The sequence below is a fragment of the Corapipo altera genome, unplaced genomic scaffold (genome assembly GCF_003945725.1).
Source record: "Corapipo altera isolate COAL_440 unplaced genomic scaffold, ASM394572v1 51, whole genome shotgun sequence".
NCBI classification, from domain to species: domain Eukaryota; kingdom Metazoa; phylum Chordata; class Aves; order Passeriformes; family Pipridae; genus Corapipo; species Corapipo altera.
Window position 1 is genome coordinate 10,824,649 of NW_020884892.1, and position 26,624 is coordinate 10,851,272.

At 40.6% G+C, this 26,624-nt stretch overlaps 1 long non-coding RNA gene across 1 annotated transcript; it reads left to right on the forward strand.

Annotated features, from left to right (window-relative positions):
- The first annotated feature begins 405 nt into the window (after positions 1 to 405).
- On the forward strand, positions 406 to 14,048 carry LOC113948228. The gene is made up of 3 exons (XR_003528045.1): positions 406 to 637; positions 13,717 to 13,787; positions 13,967 to 14,048. It is a non-coding gene; the product is annotated as an uncharacterized LOC113948228 (long non-coding RNA).
- Positions 14,049 to 26,624: the final 12,576 nt, after the last annotated feature.

Consider the following 26,624-nt stretch of genomic DNA (forward strand, 5'->3'; position numbering starts at 1 on the left):
AGTGGAAACTCATCTAATTTAGGTCTTTCAGAGCACAAGATTCAGGTCCTGTCCCTTTCAAGGAATCATAGGAAGGTTGAGATTGGAAGGGACACATCAAGAGGAGGTCACCTGGTCCAACCCCTCTGACCAAGCAGGGCCACCCAGAGCCAGTTGCCCAGAACCATGTCCAGGTGGGTTTTTTTTAATATCTCCAAGATGAGACTCCACAACCTCACAGTGAAGAAGTGTTTCTCCACATTCAGAGGGAACCTCTTGTGTTGCAGTTTGTGCCCATTGGCTCCAGTCTTGTCACTGGGCACTGTTGAAAAGAACTTGGCTCTGTCCTCCGTGTACCCTCTGTTCAGCTACTTAGATACATTGATAAGATCCCACAATCTCTTCTCCAGGCTTTCTCTTCTCCAGACTAACCAGTCCCAGCTCTCTCAGGCTTTCCTCATAGGAGAGATGCTTCAGACCCTTCAACACCTTCATGGTCCTTTATTGGACTCTCTCCAGTATGTCTGTATTTCTTGTACTGGGCAGTGCAGCACGCCCCATGCGTGGCCTCACCAGGGTTGAGTAGAAGGGAAGGATCACATCCTTGGCCTGCTGGCAGCACTAAGAAGAATAATTTTGAGACTGTATCCTAATCAGGGTAAGCAAATTATAGGTGTGATTTCTGAGGACTATATAGTCCTGATTTTGCTTTTTCCTATATTCTCTATTCTTCATTTTCCCATCCTAACTTTGTAAGTATCTTTCTGAAAGTACAATTAATAAAATATATGTACTGGAAATACAATCCCAGTTTTGGATTTAACTCTTAACAATTCTATAACTCCAAGTCATAAACTATATGTAAATATTTCATTATACACATTTAATTGGACTAGGAATGTGCTTTTCTCTGATGTAGATTTATGAAATTGATTGCAAAAAGGGATAGGGATGATACTTGACTTTCCTATTTTATGAAAAGTATAAAGCATTGTCAGTACTTTAATATATTGAATATTATTAATGTTTAACTAGTGTCTATAAATTTTTTACTAGAACTTTTCTTTGAATAATTGTTTCAAATTAAATTTAATTTTTTTTTTAATATGACAATGCTATGGACATTTCAATTTCTCATAACGTTCTTGAAAGGGAAGACAAGAGAAAAGAGATACACTGGAGATTTAGTATTCACTGACATAGCGGAAGCATTACTGAAGAAACCTGTCTTTCAAAAGGTCATTGTTAGCTTCTTTCTTTCACATGGAGTAGATTAAAAAAAAAAAAAAAGCAACAACCGAAACCCACCCAGCAATACAGAATAAATGGCATAAGTGCCCACCTTATTGCCTGGTGGAGAGTTCCCTTTATGAACGCCATCAGTAGAGACACAACCTTCTTACACACCACAAGGCTCCAAAGGCGAGCTGCCTCTGGCCACCATATGTCAGGCAGATGGAAAGGAAACGGTGTGTTGGAAGAGGAGCCTCGGCAAGTGCCCTGTTGCATATTCAGAGCTGCTGACGGGGCCCTCAGCATTTGTTGTGCCAGAGTTTGCTGCCTGAAATGCCTTTGCTGCAGCACGTGCCCAGTGCTGAGCTGCCTGGCGTTTCAACTTGAGCTGTCCGTGATGGGGAGGTCCTGAGATGCTCACTTGATCTGAGGGGCTGAAACCTGGAGCTGGGCTAGCACAGGAACTCCTTCATCAGCTGCTTTTTTTGGTAGCTTTTTACCCTAGCTGGCCTCTGCTTAGCTCACAAGTACTAAGATAAGCTCATCAATTATCTTAAATGTGTGAAGTGATAGCCAGAATACTTGGATCTGGCATTAGTGACTTCTTGTAACTTCAACATTTTTCTCACTCTTGCTGCTGGGTAGAATTGAGCTTTCCTTAACACTTCAGCTTTCTTGAAGTCAAAACATCACCTGATAATGATTTTTGCTAGTAGGAGATGGACAAAATTTAAGTTAAAGGTTAAGATAATAGCACGATTAGCGGGGATGCCACAGTTCAAGTCAGCCTCTATCCACTGCTAAATCCAGCCCCTCCCTTATTTAACTGAGGCAGCTGCAGTGTGGTTTCAGAGCACACACTGGTGCTGCCAGCTGCAGGGATATGCAGGTACCTGAACTACTTTTACATAAAAAGTGTAAGTTGAAGAAACTATACTGCTGCATTATATGACTGCTCCACATGGATTAATTTTACTTAAGACTGCTGATGCAAAACACAGCACTATTGCAATCAGTTTGCTTCCAGGACTCAGCCTCTCTCATTTGCAGCTCACTTTGGATGGCTTTTCTACCACACCAGAGTATGGTCCTGGAGACCAATGTTTACAGAGCACAGTCCCTTGCTCTAATCTCTTATGTGTGAAGGATGTATTAATAGGTTGGAGCTTTGTCTCTGAGGGACAGAGTTGGGGACCTGCTGCTTGGTAACTGGAGAGGGACCTTACCCAGCCCTCCTCCCTACCCTGAAACCAATCCCAAGGGAGCCCAGCCCATTATGGGGGTGAAACTTAGTTCCAAAAATGTGTGCTTCTGAAATATTGTGTGATTGTTGTGGTTTTTTGTGGTTTGTTATGTGTTAAATCACAAAAAGCTGTCCGGGTTGCAGTGTGTCCCATCAATCAGCACACCACGCAGTGTCTATATTAAACATCCTACCAAGCCTCACAGGGAGCATGAAATTTCCAGTGACAGAAGAAAATATTCAGTAGGCTTTCTTAAACAATTTATATGTTAAGGGACTGAAAGGTCAGTCCCTTAACAGGGAGCAGAAATTGTATTTTATCTTCCTTGCATATATATTGCTTTATGATTAGGTTAAAAATGTTACAAATACAGATGCGAGTGAAATATATGACTATTCATAGGCAGAGATGGGAAAACAAGAGGGTTATACTGTTCATTTCAGCCCCTGAATAACAGATTTAGAGAATGATTGTGCATTGCTAAGGAGAGCTGCTTTTCTGTCTCTTACAGGTATATTCAATCTCTTGCCTTGCCATACCTGCAAAGCTTGAGTAAAATTACTAGTAAAACACATATTTTATCAATTCTTGGCCACCTCCAGTGCAAAAATGCATGAAGAGCTAGCTCATCCTTCAACTGGCAATATTAGGCAAGTGCAAATCAGTTACATTTCCATCCTACTGACTGCAAAGTGGTTTGATCTTGTCTTCAAACACTTCCAGGGATGGGTGGTGCCTCAGTAGACCTGGTATATCTGATTGGGTAATTAGTGCTGAAAAATCTGAAGTTCATGTTTCCTGTTTTATGAGGCAGATGTATGCTGGCCTTTCTGGAAAAAGAATTCATCAAAGTGAAGGGGAAAGACCAGCTTCAGACCTTCTCTGCAGGCACTGTGCCTTGCCTCAGCTGAATCAAGGAAGAATTTTTTAGCAATGAAGTTTAAGTTGAATTTAAGAATAGTTTTCATTTCAGCAAAAAGAAATGAAAAAGAATAAAGAATTTTTAATGCACAGGACAGGCAACTGGGCACAAGGCATTTCTGGGCTTTTTGCCCAGATTTGTCATTAACTTCTTGATTATGTCTTGTGGGTCTATTTAATGTTTTTAAGACAAAACAAAAAAAAAGACAATCTGAGCGTTAAGAAAATGGGGAGGTTTGATTCATGGCAGTACGGTCTGTAGGGTCATATTGCAGGCTGGGTTAAGAGACCTTCACTGTATTTCAGGCCTTCTCTATATCCATTTTGCTATTTTTCTTCATTATGTTCTGGCCGTAATTCTGTGTTCTTCAGGGCAAATGCTCTAACTGGCTGTATGGGTACAGCTAAAATAGCTGTGCAGGACAGAGGCAACTGTGCTAGCTTTAAATTTCGTGCCTCATTAAAGAGGACATTCCTACAGGCAAAGTCACCAGGCTTCTCTGACATGCCATGCTGAACTAGTGGAGATCCCTTTGATGCTTGAATTAGCTTAAAGCCATGATGCAATATGCAGCATAGACTTATCCTCGTATGGAAATTTCCTTCAGGTACAAACAGAGCATCCACCTCATACTGCAGAGGAACACAGCAAGGGCTGCTCACACTTTATTGATACTTGTCACAAGTCTGACTTCCGCGTGAATTTGGGTGAATGGACCCTGTAGATAAAAACATGTCTGCACACAGAAGCTGTTACCAGAAAACAGCAAGAGGAAAAGTGAACGCAGAGAGGTAGTGTGTGAAAGTCTCACAAAAGGTGATGAGCTCTGGAGACTTGTTCTAGTTGAATCCAAGATAGTTGATAAATTCAGAACAGCAGGAGCCTGTGGAGTGTGTCCAAGGCTATCACTATGCAAGAGCATCACCACTAGATTTTATAACTCACACCACAGCCAAGGAGGGGGCAGCTGCCATATGCAGCCACAGACCACAGTCTACAGGGCTTGTACAGGGCAGGAAGGGACTTCGGAACACCTTCCTAAAACCCACTGGTGCACTGGTATGACCTCTGCTTCTCAATAAACACCCAGGGTTGGCCTCCTTGCTGCTGCTCTAGCTGAGTAAAATGAACAACTGAGAGGGGTAACTGAATGGACAGTACACATAGTTACATGCTGTTACCATTAACAGCTTTATTCCATTATTAATAATAGCTTAACTCACAAAATGTATCCTAATAAATGTTGGTAGCAGTCAGCATCTCCCTCTGACTGGTTCCCGTCTGGAAAATTTACCTTCTTTTCCCCCATACTTGGAGACAAAGAGGCAATGCAAAGAAGATTCCATATAGTCTTTGTAGGGGACTGGGGAGGTGGGAGTGATGCTGTGAGGAGGGAGGCAGGAGAGAGGAAGGCTTTTACAGGGGTGTAGAAGGACAGGCTGGCAACACACCCCAGGTATCCTTAGCCCACTGACCTGACCTAGAGGCCACTCATGACATGTAGGTACTGATAAAAATATAATACATAAATTAACAATAATGATGACGTTAAATTACCAACCTCCTTAGACAGATGGTGCAACAGGTTGTTCTGCCTCTTTCATGTGGTGAGTAAAGCAGTCACAAGTAGTCATGTAAAGATTACTAAGAATTCCTGTCCACAGCTGACTTTTTGCAGAGACTAATTTTTGAATGCTGTTTAATTTTTGGAAACAGAACACCTCAGTCACAGAATTTTTATCTCATTAATAGTGCTAATAGGCTCATGAATGGGCAATAAAATCTTTGCCTTTATGTTCTGCAGCCCTGTTGCTAAGAGCTATATACAGTAACAAACTGTTCACATAAAATTTCACATTTTCTTCACAAAAACCCCAACAGGAAGAAAAAAAATCTGCTGACATCGACAAAGAATTTGAGAAAGCTCCTATGGTTTTTGCCATTCCAGGCTGCCAGTTTATAGTCTGGGAACATTATCACAGCTTCATTTCCACAACAAAAAGGCCCCATTCTTTTCTTAAAGATTTGACCGTTCATCCTGTCCTTGGTGTTTTGCATCAGAAATGCACTTCTGTTGTCAGCCCTTCTATTAGCACTCACTTATCGAGGGTGCCAAAGAAAAGTCTAAGAAAAGGACAAGTGTCTAACAGGTTACTATAGTTTCTTTTGTGCTCTCAAAATTTGTAGGCTTCAGGCGTTTAAAAATGTAATTAACATTTGTGCATATGATAAATTTAAAAAATGGGTGAACTTTTCACACTTGAATGTTAACAATTTCCATTGTCTGTTACCAATAAATTTCAATGACTGATTATTTTTACTCTGCAGATTTTTGTCAGGGTTTAATTCTGCTGGGATGTACTAAGCAGAGGACACCAAGTTTGGTGGGAGTGTTGATCTATTGGAGGGTAGGAAGGCTCTACACAGGTGTCTGGACAGGCTGGATCAATGGGCTGAGACCAACGATATGAGGTTCAACAAGGCTGAGTACTGGGTCCTGCACTTTGGCCACAACAACCCCCTGCAGCACTACAGACTTGGGGCAGAGAAGCTGAAAAGCTGTCCAGCAGAAAAGGACCTGGTGCTGGTCAACAGTGGCTGAATATAAGCCAGCCCAGGTGGCCAAGGAAGCCAATGGCATCCTGGCTTGTATAAGAAACAGTGTGGCCAGCGGGACCAGGGCAGTGATTGTCCCACTGTGCTCAGCACTGGTGAGGCTGCACCTTGAATCTTGTGTCCAAGTTTCGGGCCCGTCACATTCTGGGGGCTGGAATGTGTCCAGAGAAGGGCAATGGAGCTGGTGAAGGGTCTGGAGCACAATTTCTGTGAGGAGCAGCTGAGGGAGCTGGGGGTGTTTAGCTTGGAGAAAAGGAGGCTCAGGGGGACCTTACTATCTCTTCAACTACCTGAAAGGAGGCTGTAGCTAGATGGGCATCAGACTTTTCTCCCAGGCAACGAATGACAGGACAAGAGGACATAGCCTCAAGCTGTGCCGGGGGAGATTCAGGCTGGATCAGGAGCAATTTCTTCATGAAAAGGGCTGTTAAACATTGGAATGGACTACCCAGGGAAGTGGTGGAGTCACCATTCCTGGTGGTGTTCAAGAAACGACTGGACATGGCACTTAGTGCCATGGTCTAATTGTTAAGGTGGTGATTGGTCAAAGTTTGGCCTTGATGCTCTCAGACACCTTTTTCAACCTGAATGATTCTATGACTGCGAGTTTACAGACACAGAACAGGAAAACAGCCATTTAAATGTTCAATGTAAAATAGAAGGTATTTTCCCTCCAAAGGTGAGAGAAAAGAATTTCAATTATTGAAGGCTGATAGGTGGGAGGTGTCTTGCTAATATTGTATATTACATACTGCTCATTCTTTTTTTCTTTCACTTCCATTTTATATGGTCATTTAATCACAAACTATGAAAATGTATGAATAATCCGCTTCTGCTACATCAACTTAACACAGACCCATAAGCAAATCCAATATGATCTTGGCAATATCTGAAGGTGCAGCAAAATTAATGCAGTCGAAAATGGAGAGATCATGCAGCCAGAGATCTCACGTAACAGTGTTCTTCCATTGAAGTATGCCAGTTAAATTCCAGAACAGACTAATTGTTAATGGAAATTATTGGCTTATGGTTACTTGTTGTCCCTCAAGGAGTCCAGAAGGTTTTAGTGTTGCCTTGTTTAAAGCATACTGCTGTCTATTCTACAAAACTGTGTATCACAGCAGATATACAATTGACAGACTGGTTGGCAAACTCAGCAGCAAATCCAGTAACTACGACATTAGCCTCTGGTGGCAGCATTTGCAGGTCAGAGTGAGGTGACATGGCATCAGGAAATCTGCACTGTGCATATTCCATGGTAATAACCTGAACTTTTTCCAGTGCTGCCAGGATGATACCTAAGAAAGGTGCTAGTTCACACAGTCCCTAAAAATGCAGCTGAAGCTTAGTCCCCAGGAGGATATTACACCTAGCTGAGCAATTAGAATTAGAAAGAGACATAATTAAGTCAGTACTGCTGAATTTTATTGATGTGTCTCCTTAAAGATTGGTGCCCAAGAGAAAAAAAATCCTGCAGTATGTAATTTGAAAGTAAACACCTCAGCATTTTAATAACTGCAAAAGCCATTTTTTCTGGAATGCCATGAACATTATTGCTGAAGGCCTATCCTATAAACAATACATAAAAAGACAAAGACATTACTTGTCACACTGCTTATTTCAGGCTAAAATGCTGGTTACACATGTTCTCATTGCCCTATTTTAATGTTCCCAGCTGGCTTCTGCAGGGAAGTGTTTACTTTTTCTCATGAATGAATAAGACTACGCCTTCATCTAACACTATTAACATAGAGAATACAGAAAAATTCTCCCTATTACCTTTTTGCTCCCCATTTCTCCCTGGAGACAGAAGCATACTAATTGCAGATCACTAGCACTAATATGAGACGTTCTGAAGGCAATGTAAATAAATCAATGTTTAATCAAAGGCACATAGTAAATTCAGTTCAGAAGCCTCATCCCATTGCATCAATCTGTGGCCTCTCTAGTGTCTAGTATGTCTGCTGGTGGTAGTTGTGAGCACCATAACAGCATTAAAGGCATTCATCTGGCTGCTCATGTCAGAGATAGGATGAAAAAACAGGATCTAGAATATTTACTCCTCCTCAAATGAAGCCTGGGGAAAAAAGGACAATGAAATGAAGACCCAGGGAGTCAAAAAAAATGGGGGAAAGGGAGGAACAGGGTGCAGTGGTTTGTAAGTAAATTCAGATATGTTCTTGGGTAGACAGATTATCCAAGGCATTCAAAAGGATTACGGATTAAGGCTCATGAAGCAGGTGAAATGATTCAGATTGGAAGAAGACATGGTTAGAGAAGAGAAGGTGAAGATGAGTTTAGCAAATTCATTTCAGATTCAGCAAAAGGATGATTAGAAATGAGGGCAGAAATGGACAAGTATTTTAGCAATAAAGATAAACGGTCATGATTAGGCTTGCTAATGTCACATAGAATAAAATTCCATTTAACAAGTGAGTAGATGGACAGACAGAGAGACTGAAGAATCAAAGGTAACAGGAAGGCTACAAGGCAAGGAGGACAGTAAAATTCTGAACAAACAGAAAAAGAAGAAAAGAAAACCCTTGGGACAGCTAAAAAAGTCTTATTTGAAGAGAGTTTGAAATGGCAAGGTAACACCAAAGAAGCTATATCGGAGACAAAACTTCACAACAGGAGGAAAAAAAAGTTGTAAGCAACAGAAGCTGTTGGGGAGGATGAGGCAGTCAAAATAGAGACTATAAAGATAAAAGGAGGAGGACTAAGGGTGAAAATCTGAAGTGTGTCAACAGGTAGTGGAGAGAGAGTGGGAGGACCTACTGAAAGAACAGTGTTTGATGTAAAAGTAGAAAGCAGAGGGCACAGGCTCACCAAAGGATAAGATGGAAAGGAAGAAGATGTGGGGAATTGCCAGTGGTCCTGAACACTGGGATATGAACTGAAAGAAGCTCTCTGGTTTGGCTGGGAAAGAACATCGGTGAAGGGAGTCTCAGCAGATACTGAAACTAGATAATATAGGAAGTCTGATAAATACTAGGCAGAAATGAATACTTGGTAGTCTAACTGTGTGTGAGAAAAGCGACTGTAAGATCCAGAAGTCTCTAAAGATATAGAGCCATATATTAAACTGATGCTACAGTTAACCTTGTTTCCTGAAGCAGAGACAAGAGATTAATTTCTGTGGAAGCTATCCAGACACTAAAAGTGCAATTGAACTAGACAAAATATCATAAAATCTGCCTCAGTTATGGGGCAATCTAACCATTAGCGTTGGGGTGAAAATGTTTTGGAGAATGATTACGGTTGAATAATAGATTTGTTGCCGTATGAATTGCAGAATAAACTCTATGGGGACCCCCATTTTCAGGCTTTCTTTTTCTGAGAAGACTACAGGACTATGGGGGCCATACCAGCCTTGAGGCTGAAGCATCCATGCATGCTGCTTTTGTTTGGTAACCAGAAGATTGACTTACCTGGTATGGTCTGGATGGAGAAATTGTGCCTAGATGATTAGTTTAGGAAATCAGGACAGATCTTTCATGGTTTTCCAGTTATTAAATAATCACGGCAAAGGAGGCCATCTCCCAGTTACCAAGCTACTTGTGGTTTACCAAACAATTGATGTTGCTCAGAAGGGCTGCTGATGAGATAGACTCTATTTACACATTGGCACCGACTATTTATGCCTTGGTTCCATGGAGAGGTGTGACAACGATGTAATGTGCAGCACTGGTACTTGGGTGCTGTACCTGTACTGCCATGAAGGCTACAGGCCCCTGACAAATTCTGTAAGTTTGCCTCAGACATGAAATTGGGGATCACCCCAGTGCCAGCATAGTGTGCAGCTGCTGTTTGTCACGTCCTCACATGGTCGGCAGTGGAGCATTGGCAGTGCTAACAGCACTTCAATAGCAGAATAAGTTGTTGACCCACTGTAAGCCACTGACTAAGGCTGTCATGTCTTAATCTGAAATATAAAAATTACTTTACGTATCCAGCATTGAAAATGCTAGAGCACTCTCCCTAAAGCCAACAAGAAATATATCCTTGCTGATCACACCTAACTCCCATGCAGCAGGAAAAGATAAAGAAATTGTAAAAAGAGTGTTCTAAATGTATTGTTCTCCTTTGTTTGGGTAGAAGAGTACCAAATAATAAATGGTATGTGCCACAGCCCGAGGGAAAAGGGTATAGGGGCACAGCACTACACAAAGGGTTCAGACACAGCTGACAGGTCTGGGTGCAATGCCGATTTATTGAGAGAACACAGGGACTTATACAGGGTAAATCTGAGGGGAGGATTCATAACTGGGGAGGAGCATGGGACTGACAACTCAGGGTAAGACAGGATTGGGAGACAAGGGAAAGGTGGGTGTAACTTCTGGGTATCCAGGGGAAGGGAGCAATGGTAGCTCACTCTGCCCTGCGGCAAACCCCAACCAATCAGTGACAGAGGAGCGGGAAAGCAGGGGAGAACAAGGTGGTAAACAACTTTTGGCGGGAAAATCTGAGGGACAAAGGGGAATAATATTGGGGTACATTAAACTTGATATAAAACCAATGATGAACTGGGGAATAACATGAGAGTCCATGAGATAACAAGTCAGTCCGGTAAAATAGCAGTCCATTCAGGCTCTGTAAATGTCTCTCCATGCCTGATATTTTTCCCAATTGGATTTCTCATTCTCCTCAGGCATGAGAATAAACCATGTATTTTTAAAAAGTCCACCTTACTGCTTAAGTATGCCTTACCATAATTAAGTTCATTTAACAGGGCAATGACTTACCTCCTCTACCTAACCTCTTGCAGATTGATCTTGGTAAAGATGTGTGGTAGTTTGGGCTAGGCCTTCCTTGGTGACCAGCTTGTAACCAAGGAAGGGTCTAGATTTACCCAGTATTCCCTACGATTTTTACGTAAACCAGACTATAAGAAGAAAGGAGGGAATGCCTTCACTCTCTTTCCTTCCGGCGGCTTGGAGGTGCAGGTTCCCTGCTGTTGAGTCTGCCGTGTTGGGGAGCGAGGCCTGGTAAGGCCTTGTCGACCTTGGGAGGCGGAGGTTGCCGGCGATCGTCCCGGAGCGACTCTCGGTTGTCCAAACGAGAGTGGTGGGATATTTCTTTGCTAACTCTTTAGTTACTAGATCTCGGGCTACTGATTGGGATATATATATATATATTTTATTTTGATTTTGTTCCCTTTCCCTTCCCCCTTCCCTTTCCCTTGTGAAATTGTATGTATTTTAATTGTATATAATTGTAATATAAGTGTAAATATATTTATATATATCACTTTAGCTGTCTCTCTCTCGTTTCGGGTTTTCTTGGTTGTTTTTCTCCCTCTTCTCCCTGAGGTTTGGGGGGGGAGGGGGAACTCTTGTGGTAAGGTTTGGAGACTTGGCAGGGAGCCAGCTTCAAACCATATCAAGATGTTAAACAAAAAATACATTTTTAAGAAGCAGTCAGTCTTCAAATCGCTGAAAACAAAAGATTGAATTTTATCTGCTTTGAAAATAAATTTTTTTTGCAGCACAAAATCAGCAACACAGTAGTCAGCTTTCTATTTTAAAACAACATGGTAGGAGGAGGCTTTCAGGTTGCTTCTTCTCTTTTTTTCAAAGATTACATATTCTTTATGGTTTAAGTAAAGACTGCCTAGCCTCCTTAAGAAGCTGGGTTGACAAAAACTTCAGAGAATCTATACATATCTATACATTAATACATCTGATGATTAATAGTGTATGAATTTCTCACAACTCAGATCAACTCATATCTAATAAGAGGCAAGAACTTCTGTAAAATTCCTAGTGAGAAGGAGACCCAGAACCTCTTTCCAGAAGAAAAATTAGTTTCTCTCATTTGCACTAGTCTGTCCTAGGGGGAAATATAGAAAGATATAATGTCCCTACTCTTGTTTCCCATCTAGATGTTGACAGAACTTTTAACTCACTTTTGAAATCCTCACTCTGAGAAGCATAAAGGAATTATAAGAGGATGATAAAATCAGGCAGATGAGATTTGGCACAAAATGCTTTAAAACTAAAGGCAGGTATGACTGATAAAAAGACATGGCATCCTGAGATCCATCAGAAATTTAGAGAGAAGAAAATGTATTGCATACAACTCACAAACCTGTAGTTTTTCCCATGATTCAGAATCCAGTCATCTTAGCAGAAAAATATCGTGGGCACCACAAACCCAGGACAAATCCAGGTTGGATTTTAATCCCTGGAATTCCTTAATAATGGATGGCTGTTTAGCAGAAAATCAGCTGTGGTCCAATTGCAAGTCCTTGTGAGTTTATTCCTGCATGGAAAAGCCAACATAGCATTTTACCATGTGGTTGTGGCTCTCTGGGAGCTAAGAACCAGACGACTACAAGGCTGCAAGATCTTCATATTCAAAATATTACTAAGGCACTGTACTGATGGTGCAGGGTAACTTGCAGTTTTGAAACATTCATTGTATTTGTTCTATGAATCATCATCAGATTTTGCTCTTCCTTATGCTAGCAACCTTTAACTAGCAGCTAAGTGAAAAAATTCTGTATGTGGTCATTTTACAAATGAGAAGAAATAAAACCAGGGAGAACAAATGGAACTCAGGATTTTGGGATTTACATTTCATTTATTTTAAAACTAGAATTCTACTTAAGTCTAATTATACACTTTAAAAAAAAAATAGGATATACTTATTTTTACATCCTAATCTTTGTGAAAGCTACAAATTTGTACTTCATGCATATAGTTTCTTTTCTATTACTGACCCTTTCTTCAAACTGACATGACCTGACTGGGGTTAGGATCTGTCCCAGGGAGATTTCAGCCTGCAAGGTGGCCTTGGAGCTCCCCTCCCCACCCTCCACCTGAGTACTGGAGATGTGACCCCAGTGCAATTCTCCACAGAGAAGAGGAAAGAGGACAAAGAGAGGGTAGCCTGAGACACACTGATAGACAGACACTACAACACTCCTAGCATGCCTTGAGGACAGGAGGAAGGACCAAGCAGAGCAGTGCAGAGCTGGGCAAAGGACCAGGACTGTGGATACCATGTGGATACTGGCATCTAATGATCCTGATGCTGTTGCTTAGTGGATAAACTTAGTATCACTTGTCCCGCTTTGCCTTGTTTGTGATGTTGTCGATCACAACCGAATCACTTGTGCCAGTTCTGTTTTGCTGACAGAGGCCTCCAGCAGAAGGATGGCAAATGCCAGACAAAGGCTTTCTGCAAGGCTAGTTTAAGTGGCTTTCCAAAAAATTCTCCCTCAGGGTTGTACAGCTCAGCAGACCCAGCTGGCTAGTGGTGTGGGGGTTTCGCTCCATCCTTAGCTGGTAACAGAAATACTATATACTCACTAAGCTTGGGATCCAGAGCTAATGGAGCTGAGGTTCATCGCAGGGAATGGCTGCACTTGATTATCGGCATCACAGAGCTTGGGACCAAGGTAATTTATTCCCAAGAAGACTCAGGAAAGAGCCAGAAGAGTGCAATGGGCAAAGCATGGGTGTGTGCACAGGACATTATGACAGGGGATGGGTGAGGTTTGCCAAGGTTTCAGCAGGGGGAGAGTTGGCATGTGAAGACACTGTGTGGTTGAAAAAAATCTCACTGTAATGTTGTACAGCCCCCCACTGACCAAAGAAGTTTTAAAACCAACTTTGTCTTACTATGCAAGGATTTAAGCATAGGCTCTGACACTAATCCCTAACATTATCATAATCTTCAGTATTTAATACCTTCCATTTTATTTCAACTCTACAGGAATTCTCTGAACTTCTTTCATCAGGAATGGCTGAAACAGTCCAGAGACCCCTGGCACCAGTCTGGCATGTGTAATGTATATTGGAACTGCTTCTTTACTTCACTCTATCAGTATTATTCCAATGTAAAAGTGATATAATAGAGAACCAAATCTCCAGCCTTTGTTTTTGAATTGCCAAACCTTAGCTCGAGTACCGAAGAAAATAAATCAGTGTATCTGTTACATATTTCTTGTCTTTCTTATTTCCAGAGGCCAAATCATTTGTATAATTGCCCTATCGAGCAGAAAAGACCATGTGTTTTCAGCTTTTGTGATATTTGTTGTTTCTTGGATCAGAAGATTACACTGTAATCTCAATAACAAAATAAACTCTGAACAATAATAATATCCAAATGTTATAGCTGTGTGAAGAAAAACATCCTCAGTGAAGACTTTGAAAAGAAATAGGAGGTGATGGAGAGGTTAATTTGGACGTAATTCTTAAGGTTATTTGACTTGTGACTGGGAGTAGCACTACTGAAGAAAAAGCACTGAATCTCTCTGACAGGATTTTAACTCAATCACTAGCAAAGGTCCTGTCAACAAGCCTTTAGCAGAGGTCCACAATTCCCAGGAAGCATGGCCAGTAGAGCAGGTGGTGTGGGTGTTGCACACGTGTAGTCTTTAGCAGCACAGCCCAGAAGGGTGCTAAATTGTTGCTCTGTCCTCTGCTCTCCCATCACCACTTCTCTTTGCCCAAAAGAAGACCCATAAAGCTGATTTCATGCCTTCCCTCCAGCCCCAAACTTCACAGTTTTCTCCTGTTTTCTAAAAGGATATGTAAGTATAACCTTAAATATGAATTTGTTTCCCAGATCTAAGTTCTATGAAAAACATGTAGATGCTTAGTGAAAACATTATTTCTCTTCATTCTTATTCATGCTGCAAAATAAGAGCACACACAAGTGTAACGGCCACGCTCTCCCCCTCTGAACAAACATACGCTGATACTTGGGTGGTTGTGTTTAAACTGGTAAGTGAGCTGGAAGTACAAACTGCTGGCACAAAGAAGGTGTCAGAGCCAGGTATACATTTCTCGCAGTTGTTATATTTTTCCTGGCAGACATGAAATTTACTGTTTGAAAAGACACTTCCTGTTTGAAATTGTTACTGGGTTTGAGAAAAATAATACATTTCAAGATTTCTTTGTACATCGTAAGGAAACACAAAAAACAATTGTAAGGTTACAAACAACATTGAAAAGATTCTCTGCCAGTCACCTTTAAAAATGCAGTTTTCTGTAAAAGGACTCTGCTGCATTTTTTTTCCTATCGAATCCCTTATGTCTCAGGTCTTCCCAGTGCTATGTGGGAAGAGATATCTTAGCAGTGTAATATCATGTCTGGGACAAAATTATTCTGTGATGTGATATATTACTGCAGTACAGTTTTAGGAATCATCTGAGCTGGAGTCAGATATTAGTTTATATTCAACAATCATCTAAAAAGGTATGTTGTTATAGACTTCTAGGAAAACAAAAGGAAAAAAAAACAAGATACAAAAAAATACCACCAGAAATAAAATGTAGAGATATATACTTTTTCATAAAGATACACTAAAAAAATATGTTAAAGGGCCCAAAAATATGGAAGTTCTCTTCTGTACTTACATGTCTTTTCTGGCAGATGTTCAAATCAAGATCTAGATGAAGAAAATAAAGCTGCTATAAGAAAAGTCCTTTTCTACATTGAACTATCTTCCTCAGCTATAAAATTTTCATGGCCTGTCATGCAGATCTCTTTTTAAAATGTACGTCTGTATCCAGTGCTATCAGTGGTAATGTCTCCTTAAACTTTCCAGAGGGACTTTTATGTGGTCATCCACGGTGCATTTATCTTCACATTTTTTCATCTAAAAGTTGGCCATCTAGTTCAAACCTGTTGTCCAGGAAAAATCTGCAGGCAGTGGAGGGAGACAAGTGTCTTCATGCAGCAAAGATACATACCTCAAGAAGTGTGTTCAGCACTAATAAGAGGAACTGCTTTCTGGATGTACCTGTGTCAGCCCACCAACTGTGAAGACAGCTAGCTTAGAGAAGCTCAGCCTCTACATGACTGAATATGGGTGAGATAAAGCTCCCCACAAATGTGCTGTTGCACTGTACTGGGGCTGCTGTAAAGCTTGGATTTACTCCATCTTTGTTTAGGTACACTTCTAAGGCATCTATGGGAGGAGTCATTTGCCTTAGGGACCTGCTATAAAGACTGGAGAATGACAGGCACATCCTGAGAGTAAGCCATACCCCAGGGCTGCACAGAAGAATGTGAGAAGAACACTCAAATTCTATTCAGGGCACCAAAGATCTGCTGAGAGACTGCAGCAGGAACCAAGTGTGACCCTGTTCCATTTCAGGCAACCTGGACAAGCGGTTAACATAATGCAGGATGAATCCCAGCTTAAACCCCATTAAACTGGATTTGCATGTGCACTGTACAGCACTAACTGTAATGTCATACTTTACTGTAAGATAAATACCTAAGGCAAATCCATAGTAGCCTAAAATAGTAGCTCTTAGAGTTTTTTATAGCAGAGCAAGCCAGCTGTTGACTTTATGGAGGTGATAAACTGTTTTAAAAACCATAGTACAATAGGATTTCAGCTGTTTGAACAGATTCTGCTAAGTCATTTGTATATGTCCAAGGAGAAAATCTGCTCTTAATGACTATACTTCTACTTATTTTTAAGTGGCAGCTTAAAAACATCAGCCAGCACGAAGTGTTGGAGCCAAGTGATCTCCTGCTATGTTAATTTCAGTGCAGAGCCATTTTAGCTTTGGTTTTTGACATTCAGATGTCTGTGCACCATCTACTTCTGCTTGCAGTAGTGTGGTACATGGAGATATGCACAGATCTTGAGTCAGACCAAAGCTGCTGAAGTGTTTCTGGCCCAAAGCTTGTCCTGGAAAGCATCAAAGTCGAGAGTCCAAACAAGTATCCAAACTAGCATATCACAAGCCTGGCTAACCCTGTGACTTCAAGTTGGTACGGTTTAGCTAGCACTCTTGTCAACCACACAAACTCTGCTCATCTGTAACACTACTCCCAGGGGTAAGCAGACTCAGATGAATGCAGAAATACCCTTTTTTTCACCAATCTTCCCTAGTCCAAGTCCTACTCCTGAAGTGCAGCTCCTTGGTTATTTCTGCTATTGCCCGTTTAACTGCTGTTACCTCAGTCCTGTTGGATCATGGCACAGTAAAGTCAACACTGGTGCTAAACTAGGCTGGACTCCGGCATACAAAGACCCAAGGCCAGATTAGTCCAACCCTTCAGCTTAATTCTACAATCCTCATTAGTTAAAACCAGATACTCACCTTCTTCTTCTCATTCTCCTTTGATTGCATTAAAGAACTAGCAAAAGAAAATCTCACGACTCTTCTTGAGAAACAGGATGGCGCCAGACAAATGCTGCCTCTCAAGGACTTGGCCTCGCTTCCCCCCCACGAGAGCAGGACTGGCTGCAGGGCACTGCTGCCTCGAGCTTCGCTGGAAAGAGAAGAGAGTGAACCTCCTCTTTCCTTCTTATTTTATACTCTTGCTTACGTGAAAAATCGTATGGAACACTGAGAATATAGGGTACTTCCCTGGTTACAAGCAGGTCTCCAGGAAGGCCCACACTGAAACTATCATATAGTGACATCAATTTTATCCCAAAAGGAATATTTTTATACTAAAGGCAAATGGTACTTGTTTGTTCCTATAGAAGAAAAACTTAATTTTAAAAAAATATAATGTGTTGACTAGGTGAACTTCTCTGCTGTGCAGAAAGATTGTGTAAGGTTTATGCAAACCTTATTCTGAGTATACATAAAGACCTCAGAATAGGATGTGAGGAGGTGTGTATACATATATGGCTTTCATTCTCAAAACACTATACTGATAAAGGCAAGGAAAAAACTGAGATTGTTGTGCCCCAGTTAGCTTGTTAAATGTTCACACTAATAGATATAGTTACTAACTGAAAAAACAGCTCTTGATATTGATGCTGTTATATATTAGTTAGAGATGAGCAGGAGGTTAGACTGAAACTAGAACACAGGTAGGTAAGTAGGTAGGTGATTATATACTAGCATTTTTTTCCAAATCTCAACCAAAGTCAGTTTGTCTCTTTCTTGGAATAGAGGGATCCACAAGATGGGAAAAATAGTTATTTATTACAAGGTAAGCAATTCAGATGGGTTTAGAAGCTTTAGTTTTCCAGTGGCTTGAAGCAGGAATTTGGAGTCTGGCATAATACAAGCATAATTCTACTGATCTGTGTTTGGCTTTATCTGTAAAATGCTGCCCACAGCAGAGCAAGCTGGTAGCATGAATTTGAAAGGAAATGAGGCTTATTTAATTAAGTTCTCTGTCAATCCTTCCCTAATAACTATTGAACCAGATGGTCAGTTAAAAAAAAAAAGGTAAGGGAACTGAAGTCTTGCAGCCTGAAGTTCCTGAAAGCTTTCAGAAAAGCAGGAAATGCAAAAAGAAGGAAGAATTAAATATTGCAAACCTGGTGGAGAAGACAAGTGAGCTCAAGTTGCCTGTTGTGTTTGGCCTGCCAGCAGTATTTAGATGTGAAATTACTGCTTCAAGCTTTTTTTGATATAACTATTACAAAGGAGCATGAAAGCTCTTCCAGCAAATGAAAACTGATGCTAAAATACCTATACTACCATCCAAGGAATAAGTATTCTGGTACATCCAAGGAACTAGCATCCTGGCAGCCCAGAATCAGCCACACAGTACACACCTTCTTTTGCCCTGCCTATGGGACAAAACTGAGGACAAACCAGGGGAAGAAAAAAGGCTTACAGGAAATGAGGAAGGAATATTTTGAGAAAATATTAGCTAGGGGCTAAGAGCTAGTGGTCTCCCAGGCGAAGGTGGAGGGAACATGTAGTAACAGAGGCACAGATTGATAGGAAATGAGATTTAAGTATTTCTGCAGCTATTGTGGTTTCCTGCTTATTAAAAATAATCACCATGGTGCCATACGTAAGCATTTTCTCTGAACTGAGCTTTTGCAAATATACATCTATTCATGTATGTGTTTAGATCTGATTAACCCCGCTTTATCTCAACATCAGGTACATAAAGATATTTCTGGTGGCAACAGGAAGGGCACTCTAGGGAAAGGGAAGAACAGTAAAAAATGAAAATTCTCTTTTTCACTTCTAACTGTAAGATGAAATTTGGGGTTGCAGTATTTGGATTTGAAATTGATACTTGCAGCTTTTTTGATATAACCATTACAGTGAGCATGAAAGGTCTTCCATCAAATTAAAATTGATTCTAAAATACCTACAGTATCACCAGAGTTGGGAATTCCTTTATCTTTCGCGTCACCTCAAAAGAAAGCAAGCTTGAAAAATGTCCTGCGTGATGAGATGAGATTTCAGACACACAAGGAAGGGAGACCAGTATGGCAATGCCATTTTATTTTACCGCAGCCTTTATTACAGTGCATCATATCTTACTTTCTCCTATTGCATTCATGTTGCTGCTATTTCCATTAGACAATATATATCCTATATTAAAATTTGTTTTCTGTATTAAAATTTGTTATCACAGTATCACAGAATAAAACATCGAACAGTAATAGATGTCAGTAGAAAATGCTGGAAGCCCTGTAGTGAAGAACTGTGAGGCAGACAATCTGGAGAGGAACCTACATATAGGAGAAAATATTCCCTTGTTTTCATAATGCAGTAGTAGTGGCTTTATGCAATGATATACAGGGTTTATACTGCTGCAGAAAAAAAATCTGTCTAAATGGGGGGATATTACCTACATAAATATCATGTTTTTCATATAGCTTACTTAGCCCTTGACCTGAGTCTGACCATGAGTGCCATGGGTCAGTCCTCCATTAGATGCTTCATGTTTTCTTTTATTAATTTTATAAATATTGCCTTCTAATTGTATGGGAGGTTGCACTGCAAGCTTTTGCTAATGGCTACACTTGGTAGCCTATTACAGACTAGGGGCAGGCTACATTCTCATCTCCTTCTCAATCTTGCCCATTTATTGAGTTTATTTAAGGTTAGAAGGCCAAGTTTACAAACTTAGACAAGGACAACTTAAGCAAGATAAATTCCACCAGAAACTTAAAATCCCAAAGATGTAAATAAGACTTTATCTAATTATACTTCCGGATAGTGGCTGGAGGCATGAAAAAACCTTTCTGCTTCCTGGCACCCTGAGTCTCCAGTAGGCTAATGGTATTTATTTTCCTCTTTTATCACTTCTCCTACAGTACACCTTGCCTAAGCACCACTCAGACCCAGCCTCTCTGTCTTTTGATCCCAGTTTGATTGCTTTGCTCCTTTGCTGACTGGATTTTCACATCTTATGGAGAGCTGTCATTGAGAAAGTCTTTCAGAACTAGGCCCATCATAGTATAATTTAGGAACAAATATAAGCATCCCCCTCACAGTATGAATATAGAAAAAAATTACAACTCAGAAAAATTACTGATTTTTTTTAGCGAAATGATAACAAAATAGCTTAAACACATTTTAGCTATCTGTATTTGAAATAGAAATGTTCTTCCTGAATAGAGATTATCTGTAAAGATTTAGGAAATAAAATCACAGGTTTCAGGAATGTCAAATAGGAAACAATCTGCCAGTCATGTTATAGTACTTTCATCTCTAACTAACCAAGATTTATATTAAAAACAGTACAGGAGTTCTTTTGACTCTTAAATTTCTGATCCTTGCGTCATAGTTTTCTCATGTTTAGAAATTTTAAATTCTAGACTCAGTTTTCCTGTGCAAAAGTCATACATTTTTGTCCTTGAGTCATTACTGCCAGTTGGCTGAAGTGAACTTTCACTTTCTCTGGCATTTACCTCTCTTGCAAAAAGGAAACCTGATTGTATTCCTCACTACTTTCTTTTCATTAATTTAAACACACTGATCCTTTTTATTCTTTTTATAGAAACAGGTTCCCTGTTCTCCTGATTCTCTCGTTACTGCCACCTCCCAGTGCTGCAAGTGTCTGTGTTTCTAGGAATCAAGAACTGTAGAGGTGTCATGAGGGCACAAGTACAAGATCATCCAAACTACGAAACTGTCAGTTCCAAGCACGACTTTAGCCCACACTGTCCAGTATTCCTCTGGACAGCATATGGTTTGAAGGACAGAGTGAATCAAGGGCATTCCCAGGAGATGCTTTGAGGTGGATCTTGGACTTTTCTTTTAGGTGAGGCAGTTGGGAAGGGGGTTGTATGCCCCTTTAGGCTTATGAGCCATTTATTTTCCTATATAGATATAGCCACAGAATTTCAGACATTAATGACACTTCATTCAGATGCTGGAGATCCTCTGACACAGTTGATGATTGTATTTTCTGTTTTCATGGACATATCACATGTATGATGTGACCTTTTGTTGTTGTGGCCCTTAGAATCTGCTTTGGTTTACATGTCATTTATTCATAGCTAAACCAATTTCTGATCACTCATTTCAAAGTACTCTTCAATGACTACATTTTCAATAACATCACAACACAAATAAGTCTGTTACCCATTTCTGCTGGGTTCTGTGGCTGTTTGGTGCGTGTTCTTTATAATACCAGGCTCAGAAATATCTTGTGGCACTAAACCTGCATTATATGGGAAAACTGTTGTTTAAACATGTCTTAAAATGGCCTTTGGTGATCTCTTTGCAAACACATGCTTCTTCTTCCCAACACCCCCCACGGTAGTGTTATCTCAGGAATGTCCTGGGAAGGTGTCCTGAGGTGGTTTTCATTGGTCCTTGTTAACCCCTTCCTGTGATTGGGTGTTCCTGTAAGCCCCTTGAGACTTCTAATTGGTTACTCTGTGAATCCTCCTAAACCCTATAAATGTAACATCCCCAACAATAAACCCTCTCTTGCCTTCTCTCCATGCCCAGTGTCCTGTCTCCCTGCTGGCCATGGGGCCACGTGCGGGGGGGGAGGGGGGAGCACCTCTCCCCTCCAGGCTCAGGGCAGAAGAGACCCCTGAAGAAACCCCTGGAGTTCCCTTTCCCCATCCTTCAAGACGTCGGAATGGTTCCTCAGATGGAAATGGAACTAGAGCTGGGCCGCCCCACATCGTGGGTGGGGAAAGGGATCCAGAATATCTAGATTTTAAAACATTTGTTCTCCAGTCTATACCAGAATGACAAACACTACAGTGAATTGCATCTATCTCTGAATTGAAACCTGAGGGGAAATCTCTGGCAAACTGCATTCACTCCCTTCAGGAAACTTTCTGTCTCTTTTTAAGAATCAATCATCAAAAGAGATAGTAAAACTAATTTTTGTCTCTTCGTATTCCCTCTTAAAGGGGATACACATTTATAGGCTTTAGTATTTACCTATCTGTTCCACTCCAACCTGCCTTTAATATTTCTTCTGAAAATGTGATTTCAAGTTACTTTTTTCTGAACACTTTATGCTTTACAAAGATGACTGCTATTCACTATTCACATTGTTCCTATCTAGTTTCATATTCTGCACTGGTTGTTGTAATTTCTTTCTTTTGTAAAAACCCCTTGTAATTACCGTACAGATACTTCAATTGTTTCTACTGTTTATATCCAGTTTCTCATACAGATGAGCCACAGTCCTTGTTACACCTTTTTTTAAGTAATATAAATACATCCTTTTAGCTAAGAATGTTTTCCTACCCTTCAAGTTATTCCTTATTTTTGTTTGTGTACTTTTTAATCAAATTTTAATTTCTTTCTGCTAAAACTAGATGTCTTTCTCACTCCTTGTAATTCCTCTCACCTCATCACTCACATAACAGATTCCCAAGAGGCCAATATCCCTGGTGTTCAGTACTTTTATCACAGAAGTTTTCTAAGAAATGGATATCCTAAAATCTCTTTTTTTCACAGAGACAATCCTTGGCTGCATTGTATTACTATGACTATGTCACAGAATTATAGGAAAGGCAAACTGTAGGAGTTGCTGCAGATCATCAAATCCAACCAGATCACCAGATTCACCCATGCTGCTCAAGACAGGGTGTGGAAGCAGCACCAGAAGTATCAAAGGTGAGAGAAGAGCAATAGGAATGACCTAAGAATAGGAATGGAGCACCTCTGTCTGGAGGCCATCTCCATCCACATGGACGACAAGAAGGTGATCAGAAGTAGTCAGCATCGATTCACTAGAGGTAAATCTACAATGAAACAACTACCTGGATGGATGAGAGGAGAACAGTGGATATTGTCTACCTCGACTTGAGCAAGACTTTCAACACTCTTTCTCACAACATTCTCATAGACAAACTCAGGAAGTGTGGACTGGACGAGTGGTCAGTGAGGTGACTTGAGAACTGGATGAATGGCAGACCCCAGAGGGTTGTGGCACAGGGTCTAGTCGGAGGCCTGTCACTAGTGGTGTTCCCCAAGTTCAATACTGAGCCCAGTATTAACTTATTCGTCAGTGACTTCGATGAAAGAGCCTCTGTGATGGACCAAACTGATTGGATGGGCTGGTTGAGCCCGGCAATCTATTGTTTCTCTGATAAGACTGGTGACAAACAAAGTGTTTTTGTGCCAGATAAAGGAAAAGATTGATAAGAAGCAGATCCTTCAGAGGTGGAGTAATGCTTTTCATCATGCATCTGTATCTGACAGTGTAAAACTCCCCCACACTGGAGGTATAGGAGCATTCTCACTGAAGTCTGAATATATATAACCAGTTGAACCCTTTGTTGTGTGGGCACATACCTCCAAGAGATCAAGACTGAGACCATCACTCTGACCATGGACATTGAAATTGCATCAATCAAGTCTCATCACTGGATTGATAGGTGGTGATATTTTAACTCTCCACTATCTACACTTGTCCCTTCTGTCTCTTTCTCTTTTCCTTATGTATTTTCTTCATGATATAGTTTATGTTTTTATAGAAAAAAACTAAAATGGCTACACACCTCCTATCTGTTGCAATGAAATTTTTTAAAAATAAATCTGCTGAATATATACACCTGTCTGTTCAGTGTCCTTTCACTCTAATTCGCCCCAAGGGATCTATTAACAAGAACCTCAGTTACTCTGTCTTGGAAGGAGGTTGTAACAGCCTCTTCAGCAAGTTTGCTGACAAGACAAAGCTGGGGGGAGTGGCCCATACCCCAGAGGGCTGTGCATTGACTGTATTGAAGGCATCTAGACATTATCAGTTCATCATGATCCTAACAGAGAGATAGCAGCTTCTTAGGACACCCCCATCAGAGACAAAGAAGAGTGAGTAAATGGTGACAACTCATGGAGGTGAGATGTGGGATAGGAAGGAGAAACTCATTACCGAGATGCCCTAAAGGATAGAAAAAGGCATGTGTAAAAATCAGCTTTAGCTCCCAACCTAAGAGACCAGGAGACAAGATGAGGTCTCAATAGCCTGTGTCCTTGTCCTTCAACAGGGCTCCTGGGCAGTCTGCCTATATTCAAGTATCCTGATGCATGCATGCTGGACTGACTACCTGGATATGTATGTCCTCGTGCTCCTCTGTGGGAGTGTGAGAGATCATGTGTGAAATCAGCAATGTTTTGAAGTGAATCACCTTCCAGTCCCATTTTCGGGGGACAGCAAGAGTGTGGTTGATCTGTGAGGGGAGACAAGCCAGGAACTGAGGGTGACCACACAGAGGCCTATCTTCACATGCCACATACTCCAGCTCTCTCACCAAAGGGTTTAGTAGTCCTCTGCAGCCTAGTGACAACTCCCTGGCACGAGGCAGGGCTCAGCCTTTATAAAGTGCTTCAGATGTGACCTCACCAGTGTTAAACAGAGGTAAAATGGAGAAGGTAAATGAAGGCTAAATGCGTAGAGGGCAAATGGAAAGAGATAATCCACTTCCCAAGCATCTCTCCCTAGACTGCCATTACCATCCCTAATCTGTTCCAGGTCATTTGTCCACAGAAGCATGACAAGCAGAGGGAACTTTTCTTGTTCATCAGTCTACAAATGTACATCAAACCACATCATGGTCACTTTTCAAGATGGTCATAAGAACCCATATGTCTATGGCTTCTTTATGACCTTGGTATATGAAAATCTCTTAACATCTTCCACTTACATGCTTACAGGCACTGCTGGCTTATTCTATATGTAGCTGTTATTTACTGATCACATTTATTGATCATCTATTAATTCTACATGAAGTATTTATATATGCACCCTTCGCATAAAGTATGATTCATTTATCTACAAAAATTTATTGTTTGTGAGGTTATATTATATCAAACATCTTTATTATTAACAAAATGAAATTACAGTATCCTGTAAAAATAATTCATGATTATGAAGACAGAGATACTATGCTGACATGTTTAATAGTACTAGAAATTGGATAGTATGGCTATTATACTGCATATATAATATATAGGTTTTTATGGCTGAACATCATTTGGCTTCATTCTTTATTTAATAGCTATTTTCATCCACCATATTGCTCTGACTTCTATAATTCTCTATAAATCAAGTCACCCACTTAAACGATGTAATTAATTGTCCTACTTGATCAAAGAAACAAATATAGCCATACCTGTATGTAACAGTAAAATATACAGGAGAAAATTTCAACAGATAGACAGTCCCAGATAATTTGTACTGAAATATATTTAAAAGACCACTTTGAAGTGTAAAGCAATTGCAAACAGGAATTGTGAAATGTAAGAACACACAAAGGAAAAGAGCACCGCTAAGAAAAAAAGCCAAGTTCAGTGAAAAAAATGCCTTTTTAGTCCTTAAAGATTTTAAGACCTGATACTCATCAGATATGAAATACTGTATTTCTACTAACTTCCAGTACTTGATTTAATGGCGTGCTGATTTATACCACTGGGCAACCTTGCTCAACATCCATTAATGTTACAAAGTTTGATTCAGAATCTCTATTCTACAATTTTTCCCAAGACTTCAGCCTTGCCTACAAGGTTGCCTTGTAGTAAGAATGTTCATTATAGTTATGTTACACTAATGGGAATGTTTCATCCATGTTCAGTGTGCTGATTTTTCTTCACCATGACACATTGATTGCTTCTGTACAGAGAATGGAATTTATTTTGAATGATAAGATCAACTTGAGAAAGAAGATTGCTGCTGTCTTCGCTCCTGTTTCAAACATCATGCGTTGGGGGACAGCTTCTAGGAAGACTTGGAAGACGCTTAACAGAAGCTAGTTAGGTTGGAAGTCCATGTGATTCAGAGTATGAAATCAAAATTTTAAAGTGTCAGGATTTGTTTCCAGACATAACTTATAATATAATTTTATCAAAGTATAATCCTGATATAATTTTTCATATTCTTTCAAAAGAGTCTTCTGTTCTGTAACAACAGTGTCTGAGAGCAGGGTACAACTTGTACGTTCTGTCTTCGATATGTCACCAGTGTATGACTGCACCTTTGGGGGTCAGCCACAGATGCCAATGGTGGCTTCCAAAACAGCAGTTAAATATTAACCCGGGGATTAGCTCAGTTGGTTAGAGTCTGGTGCCAGTAACACCAAGGTTGTGGGTTCAGTCCCTGTATGGGCCATTCACTTAAAAGTTGGACTCGAGGATCCTTGTGAGACCTTTCCACCTTGGAATAATCTGTAACTCCTATATTGTCACTGTAGTGTCACAGATGGACAACAGTGGGAGCAGCTGTCGGAGCAGATTCATTCTGTGCTACGCTGTTTCCAGACCTGTGAAACACGCTGACAGGTACATTTGGTACTGTAGCTGTAATATAACCAGAAGGAAGATCACGCCATGGTTATTGCCTGCACCACTAGTTACCAGTTTGATGCTGGAATGCAGGAAAGCATAATTTGGAAAGCCTACAAGTACATACACTTGCCAAAGAAAGAGATTTGTCTTCTTTGACAAATTTAACTCAAAAGACTTTTGCCTACC